The sequence below is a fragment of the Strix uralensis genome, chromosome 4, assembly GCF_047716275.1.
Source record: "Strix uralensis isolate ZFMK-TIS-50842 chromosome 4, bStrUra1, whole genome shotgun sequence".
Classification (NCBI taxonomy): Eukaryota; Metazoa; Chordata; class Aves; order Strigiformes; family Strigidae; genus Strix; species Strix uralensis.
The window spans coordinates 42,369,486-42,378,082 of record NC_133975.1 but is presented as its reverse complement, the minus strand read 5'-3'; the positions used below and the strand labels follow the sequence as shown (position 1 = coordinate 42,378,082).

Here is an 8,597-nt window from a genome sequence, read left to right as displayed (position 1 = left end):
TTCCTATTCAAGAAAGAGGGATAGAAGGTAGTTCTCACCATTTAGAAGCTTTATGCAATATCGACTCCTATAGCAGTAAAAACCACAGTAAGGATCCTTACGGTAAGAGTAGATAAGCAAAGGAACTAAATTACTAAGGCCTAGCGAGGTATCACTTAAGAATTGACAGTGGAGGCTCCCTTTACCTCCTTCAGTTGTGAAATGCACTGGTTTAATATAGCATGCTTTAGTGTTTAAAAATCTGCATTCTGATAATTTCCTCTGTTAGGCTGAATCTGATGGGGAAACTACATTTTTATTTGCATGCAAAAATGCATTAGTTAATCATAAAGGATGGTGTACTTTGTAGATGTGGGAGATGGTCATGGCCGTGGACCAGCTAATGCCTTTGACTGAGTCCCAGTACCTATAAGATGGTAAGTATTGCTCTAGGGCCGAATAGCTGTGAATCAGCAGGATTTTTTCACACATGCATAATCTTATTTACTATGGTCATTACAAGAGCAGAACAGTAAGAGTTGACGATCTGTAATCTTTCATATACTCTTCTTGATAATCATTATCCACCAGAGGGAGCTGCTCTAGAAGTATTAAAAAAATAGTTTTTGTTGTAACTTTTGGCTTCGAGGTATAATTCTTCCTCACCTTCAGCCTAAAGGAATAGGGATGCTTTAGAAGTATGTGTACTGAGGTAAAAGCTCAATCTTAATATACGCAGTATGCCTTTTTATAACCATGTGTCATGCTTTTATCCTTTTTATAAACAACTTTCAATCCTAGGGTTCATGAGAAAAGTTAATGCGCAAGGATCTGTGCCAGTCAGAGGGCATAGTTATTAAGATATGATATTGACAGAAATGACCTCTGTCAGTAAGATGGGCTAAGCTTGCTTCTGAAGCCTGTTACCAGTTTTATATTTCAGATGCTCCCTTCAGCACATCACTGCACTGCCACATTAAGTTATGGAATTAAAGGAATGTAAATTCCACCACTGAAAGTATTCCTATAAGCAAAGTAAGTAAAAAAAGTTCAAACTTGTTCAAAATTTGCTGAGCTGGTGACTTCTGAATACTAATTTTCTTTTCTAAATGCTAGATTGGACTATATAAAAGTGGTTGAATCTTTTAGTGATGGACTAATTTGATTGCTTTTTTTACTGGTGTGACATCTTCCTTTTGCTCTTCTTTGTTTCCCAGTGCTCTCAAAGAATCCATCCAGGTTATGGATAAATTTAATTATACCTAGTTACAATTCAAGCTTACTCATAGGAATAATCCTGTCAACCCTGAAAATTAGATACATGTATCATCATACATTAAGCTGTTCACATCTACACTAAATATTTCCCAAATCAACATTTTTAACAGCAAATTACATAGCAATTTAGGTCAAATCTGCAATTTTTAAATTCCAACTATTTATCTTGTTCATCCTTTGGATTATTTTTCCAAATATGTGTAAATGAATAGGTGGTCTTAAGAATTAGTTTCTGGGAGTGTTTGGTTTTGCTTGTTTTTCCAATGAGAGCAAATACAACCGTGTCTAAGGTAGTTTAAGAGAAACTCTTACTTCATACTTGTAGTGGACCACGTACAGAGCAAACAGGAATGGCCCTTAGAAAATATTACTCTCTATATAATTTTTAAATTTTCATGTATGTAAAACAAAAAGAGAGTAACTGGATGCATTTTACAGTATCTAGTTTATCTGTCTCCCTCACAAAGAAATATTACATATCTCTAGAGCTCTCTGAGAAAGGACAAAACCCAAAATACTCTGAGAGAAATAACAGCCAGGGACTACATTTCTTTGCTGGAATGCTGAAGCTGTAGTACCTTATTTTCCAAGGTTATATAAAATGGTAATATACCCTAAATGTTTAGATGCTTTGTTATCTACAGAAAATCAATATTTTTTGCAAGCAGCTGCTGAGTCTGATCAATCATTCATTCATATTCTGCTCCAAAGTCTGTGGATGTGTTTTTAACAAAGAAGATCTTTTGTATCAAACGGTAGACATATTAAATGCAATTTACTGAGATTAAGTTTGAGGCAGATTTCTGAGTTGACTTGCCAGTTGCATCTTTTTGAAAAGCTACAGGTAGCTGCAGTGAGATGCATTTACAACTTCCAATAAACTTAAATCTAAATGATCAGCAGCATGCCTGAGGCTGTGGTGAAAAACTAGGGCAGATTCACTGCCTTAGAAGCCAATAAAGGCAAGTTTGCTACATGCTACAGCTACTGGCAAGGGAGAGCATCCATTCAGCACCTGCTGTATTTCAAGCTCCATTGAGCTTCTTCTGGGCAGCTCATCTGATAGCCCTGAAGGAGAGTTTAAATTTGAGCAAAGTCCAAAGAAAAATCAAACAAATGTTTTGTGCCTTGGAGCACTAGATAGAAAGAAATTTTATATGTTGCATAAAGTAGTAACTAACATAGATTTTTATATGCTTTGCCTAATTTTATAGGCTAGTCTTTCATTTAACTGACCAAGGGAATGCCAGTAAGCCTGACACTGAAGTTTTTATTACTGTTCTGGCAGTAGAAAGAGGCACTTTGGATACACTGTGATGTGACGTGATCTTTCCTGTGAGTAGCCTTAGTGGTCACAGTTCCTAAGAGTCCCAATCAGGTCTGGATACTGGTTTTAACACATAAATTTATAATACGAAATTTATAGTAAGGAAGAGTTATTATTACTGGTATTATTGTTGTAATTTCCACCTTTCTTTTGGTGCTTTGATTCATTGTGTGTAAATTCTTGGTACAGTTTCCACATTGGGAAGGAGCATCAAAGCATGTGTTTTGAAGTTCAGAATATATTAATGCTGGTGAGTCATTAGATCCCCCATCATCATGACTTTCTTAAATTGGGACTGTTTGTCCCAGCTTCACACCAGATTATCAGCAAATTATTTCATCACCATCTTAGGCTTTATTACCAACAATCAGCCTTTAATTTAATGAGCACTATCAGCTCATGACATGGTATTTTTCCAGACAGAAATGTCATGTTTTAGACACAAACTGTGATTTTTTTAATATTATTTAGTTTCATGCCTTTTTCTATATTCAACAGCCTAGACAAAACTGCATGAAAACAAACATTTTTTTTTCATTCCATTCAAACTAGAAGGGCTGCTGATGCACTTAGTGCAAAGATACGTAAGGAAAAGGAAACTTAATTTTTCCATTAATTTATTTTTCATAGGGATAATTTTTTCTGAAATGTGATTAGAGTTGAAGAAAGAAAAAAAATTGCAAGTAACTAAAAATTTCTGGAAAACAGTCACTATGGAGGAAGGATTTTAAAAGCCTTCTACAAATTGGAAGTTTCTCTCCAAAGGATCTGTCTGCTACTTGAGATTTGAGAAAACTGAGAGACACTGGAAACACTGAAATATTAAAAGAAGTTATTTTCTTTTCCCAGCACAGAAAAAAGCTGTAGATGCTTCATAGAGATATAAAGGCAAAAAAGAATATTCTGAGACTGAGGCTATTTAGTCAATATATTCTCTAAGGGAAATTACAAAGTGATTCACAACATGAAGCAGACCCAGGGCATACAGCCAGGGATTTATCTCCTCTAGTAAGCAAGACATGAGAAGAGGCTATTGCAATGGTATTATTCAAAGTTTTATTGAATGCAAGTATTACTGGAGCATTTAGCCTGACCTCTATAGTAACTAGTCCTTATCTTTTGCCAAGATACCCTGTACTGAATCCAAAAATATTCCTGGATAAAGCATATCTTCCAGAAAAGCAGCAGGTGAGTCCACCTAACCTATTAATAAGGCATTGCAATAGTTAATCCCACTCATTGTTGAAATGGAATGCATTTTCTCATATGAGTTTGTGTGATATTAGACTTACAGTGCCTGTTTCTTCATCTTGTCTTTTTTAAATGTCATGCAGTGTTTTCGCCCTGTGAAGGTGCTTGGGTACTACTTGAATTACCACTACTGGGTGGGAGGGGGAAGGGGGAGGAGGAAAAAAAAAGTGGTTTACAAGCTGTCTCACCCTAAAGAGTTACTTTGTGATGTCCATCAGAAGATTCATCTAATTACCCACCAACACCTTTGATCTGGTAATGCTTAAATCTTCTAAGTTTCTGTAGACCCATTCTGCCCTGTGTTTTCCACAATGCCTTTAACTTCCTTTATCAGATTTTTACATCCTGGAAGTTTTAAGTTTATATTATTTTCCATTTCGTTCTTGCTGTTTTCTTATACTATTAAGTCCCCACATTGCCCTAAACCAGGATGCATTTTTGGATCTAATTCTCATCTTGATAACAGAATTATTACTGCATGATTCTTGCTCTCTAGCAGCCATCTTATTTTTAAAGAATTTCCAAATTTGTTTTGACATCTTTCTCTTCAAACATTGTTTTCTAACCTGTTTTGCTTATGATGGCCTTCATTTTGGGGAAAATCACTCCTCTGGAAATGTATGTACTAACGCAGTTCTTAGCGGCTGGGACAATGTTCTTTTTCCTTATGGAGAAACCAGTGGGCAGCTGCATTATTGTTATTGATCTCTAGGTTCTGAAACAATGTCCAGTTCTGTTACTGATTAATCTTTATTCAACATAATGATATCCAAATTGAAATAGAATTGCAATTAAAAGCAGTGTCTTTTGAGCCTGGAAGTTATCTTCTTCATTTAGCATTGCTGTTATTCTACTGTTTGGTATCTTATACACTTTAATCAAACTGCATTGCCTGAAATTCAGGTTTTCTTAATGCATGTTAGAAAAATACTTAAGAATGATGTTGTCCTGGTGATATTTTTTTAAATAACAGTTTTAAAATATTTTTATGGTCTTTCTTAATTACCAGTTTCCTAGATATGTTTTTTTAAATTTATTTATTACAGTGATTCACATCCATTAAGGTTATGCATTATCAATACTTGATTTAGTTACAGATTTTTCTAGTATAGAGTGACTCCCTCTATCTTTTTGTTTGTTTGTTTGTTTTGATCTTTATATTGACAAGCAGTTTATTGGTGACTTTTTAACATTGCAGTAATCTGACTCGTTCCGCCAGTTTTCAGGCAATTCCTTTGCTCTTCTCATGAGTCATAACAATTCTTTTCCTTAGCAAAACAACTGGCATTGGTTATATAAGCAGTTTTATATCCCTTGTCAGCTCAGCTGAACTTGTTTGCAATACGCTGAGTAGGAGTTTGCATGACAGTTGTCATCTCAGCACCCTTTTCTCCCTGTTGCTAATGCAACAGCTTCCTTGATGTCCAGCTAGTCTCTGAGATCATTAGCTCATTATCATCATCAGTGGAGATTCAGGCTGTTCTCATTGTCCAGCCTCCTCCCTTATGGGGATGTTGTATGCTATTTTGCAAAAACAAATCTTCCACTTTGCACTAGCTATGCAAATAGTAGTATGTCTGCAGCACTCGCAATAACAAATTGTGCTGTAAAAATAGCTCTAGAACTTTGGTAATATCCTGATATCTTCTGCTATTGAAGTAGGTCTCTGATGGCAAAGAGGCATTAGAGGTAGCATAAAATTTTATGATTTCATGCAATTTACAGTTGCATTTTTACTTTTGCCAGGCAATTGGCTCATTGTCTTGTACCTAGTACTGAAGGCCTTCACTCTCACCTCAGCTGTAGTAATGCTTCCAGCTCTTTTTCTCCCGTCTCTGAAATACTGTGTAAGTAGATACATCTCTAACTGAAGAGCTTACAAATTAGGAAGGTATATTTTAGTTCAAACAGTACTTCTCGGGATTGATTCTTACTTCAGAGCTTACTTAACCTCTAACACTAACACAAATGGAAATTCACTACTAACTCGCAATGTATATTTCAATAGCTGGTTTTCCCTCATGTTTAAATGAATGGTTTAAATGAATGGAGGTGGATTGAATATGATAGGCCAACAGCTATGTATGAAAATGTATTCTGTTAGCATTTGTATCTATCTCTGCATAGGAAGTACCCCTTCCAGAATGAGTACAGGATGTGCATGCCAGTTGCACACACAACCTAAAATTTGATAATCCCCCTAATTACTAATATACTGAATGACTCTCATACATACAAATGAACACTTAACACATTTTTGTAGCTCATTAGCCTTTATAAGTATTTTTAAAGAGCACAGCCCTGAAAATTATGTCTCCAGAAATTTGCAGAAGTGACATCCTGTCACTGCTCTTAAATGAGGAGGAAATTTAATTCCTAGTGTGTTAGTTACCAGTGAAGACACTGTGGGAACCTGGGAGGATGCTGTTAATTCCTTACATCAGCCAGGCAAAACTCAGTTGACGTCCAAGGAATCTTCTCCAGCCATAACTAGGAACTGAAACCTGAGCTCCTCATCTCAAAGAGAGCTCTTTGTTAGCTTTAGGACAATGAACAACCCACTGTAATCAGACATAAGGGAGTTTTTCTGATAACATGATTTTTAGAAGGTCTCAAAGTGAAGGTTCACAAACCCATAAAATTTTACTGCCACATGCAACAAGAAGAATCTCTCTCTCAGTCATATAGCTCTTAATCAGTTTAGGAGACTGCATCAAATAGACTGGACTCTCTGTGGCACTCAGTAGTTCATCCAGAGTAGTAATCTGGCATTTGAACTCTGTTTCCACAAGCAAAGTAGTAAACTGGGAGGGTTTTTTCTATTGAGTGTCCCCAGAGTGACAAGAAGAGATGTATTAGGAAGCATTCGTTTTCTCTCCTTCTAAGAGTAATCTAGCCTGACAGAAGATGGGAAGCAGCACCGAGCTTCACTCACAACTTCAGTTTTGGTGATTCTTTTTTTATTTTTTTATGAAAGAGCAGTACACAGCTAGTACAAAATATCCTAGAATTGCTCTTATTTTACATCATTATTTTTTACTCATTATTTTAATGTGTAGTTGAGCATTAACATTTATAATGCTTAAAAAATAAAAATTTAAAAGAGCAGAACAGCTTTCAGTTTTGGAATTGAGATTAAGGCTTCACTAAAAACTGATGTATACGGTGCTTTTAAAATATGTTTGTGAACAGGGAAGAATAGTCTTTGCTTTATGAATCTAATTTTTGAGCAATACTTTAACAAAGGAGTGATTTATGCACTTCATTTCAGTTAAGATGCTTTATACTGAATGATACTTTCATTGGCATATAAAAGTATTTATCTAAAATCAAAGATGCTGACTGTCCCCAGGACACTTGATTATAGTTTGAAATATTTGTGGAATGCTTTGTATGTATGATTGTCTTTCTGAAATGGGAATTTCCCCCTTGCTGCAGTATACCTATGATATACATTCAGCAGCAATGAAACTTAATGACTGGCACGCTACATAAACAACTAGCTATTTCAGTTAATGAAATAGACTTCTTGAAACACTTCTTCAATTGCAGCTAGGTCTAAGAAATCACTGTTATGTACTGTTATGACGGAACAAAGCATTCCTGTAGGAATCTGAGTGCTCTCAAACTAACACCAGGTTTCTGATTCTCGCAGCAGTAAGTGCAAAGCTCATGCTTTTGGCTCCACCATGGAGCTACCAATTGTAACTGCAACTGCAGTGTTGACACTCATCACACGACTTGAATCTGAAATGTCTTTATATTACTATCTCTAGCCTAGCTATTTGTAGTATAACTTCAGTCATAAGACATTTTAAAAGCACATGATGTTTTGTCGAGAAATAGTTAAGAGTAGAAAGATTGCTAAGCTATCAAAAGAAATAATTATAGTTTGCAAGTTAATATGTTTTCCAGACTTTATTTAGAATACAAACATGATGAAAAAAATATTTTAAATCCTCAGTGAGGAAGCTGTTTTAGTACATTTCTATTCATCAAACAACTCTAACTTTCTGAAGTTCTTTAACTTCATCATCATTTTCCTGTGCTTATGAACTTTTGGTAGTCATAAAATTGTGCCTTCTTACTGAACCATCTCAGTACATATCTCAAAACTGCAGAATTTTGGTCTGCTTTGACGAAGATTTTCAATGTTGTTTCAATCTTGACAACTGTTATACAGCATTTATTTCATGTTTCATACTGTGTAATTTCCACGTTAGCCTCAGCTTTTAAATTCTATTGCTGTCTTCCACAAAGGGGATAACTCCTTCCTCACACTCCTGTAAGAAAAAAATCTTTAAAAAATAAGCTCGATGCACTTTCAAATATAACAAAATGATCACACATACTGACATGTCACATAATACTCATCTCCTAATATTCCATCAAATAAGGACATTCATAGTTCACATTGTTAGATTCACTGTGTTTTAGACACAGGTAGTTGAAATGGCAGTTATTAGTTTTAGGGCAATCCTTCTGTCTGATACAGATTGCTGTGTCTGGATTGGTTAAGGAGGATGACTGACCTAACCTGCCCAGGGTCACCATATTTTGAAATAGATTTTTCTGTTCCAAAATATTGGCAACTTATTAATGAGTCAGGTTATGAATTTTCATTTTTAAGATCTTTAAACATTTTGTGACTGTGCCATATAAATAAATAAAATAAATGAGTGCAAAGCCTAATTTTGCCTTACTTCAGGCACCCTCTTTATAAAGTAGGCGCTCTGATGCACAAGTTTCTGAGACCTACTGG

The 8,597-nt window shown here is 35.5% G+C and overlaps 1 long non-coding RNA gene across 1 annotated transcript; it reads left to right on the top strand.

Annotated features, from left to right (window-relative positions):
- The first annotated feature begins 995 nt into the window (after positions 1-995).
- Positions 996-5,651, top strand: LOC141942691 (uncharacterized). The gene is made up of 3 exons (XR_012628711.1): positions 996-1,014; positions 3,712-3,772; positions 5,582-5,651. It is a non-coding gene; the product is annotated as an uncharacterized LOC141942691 (long non-coding RNA).
- Positions 5,652-8,597: the final 2,946 nt, after the last annotated feature.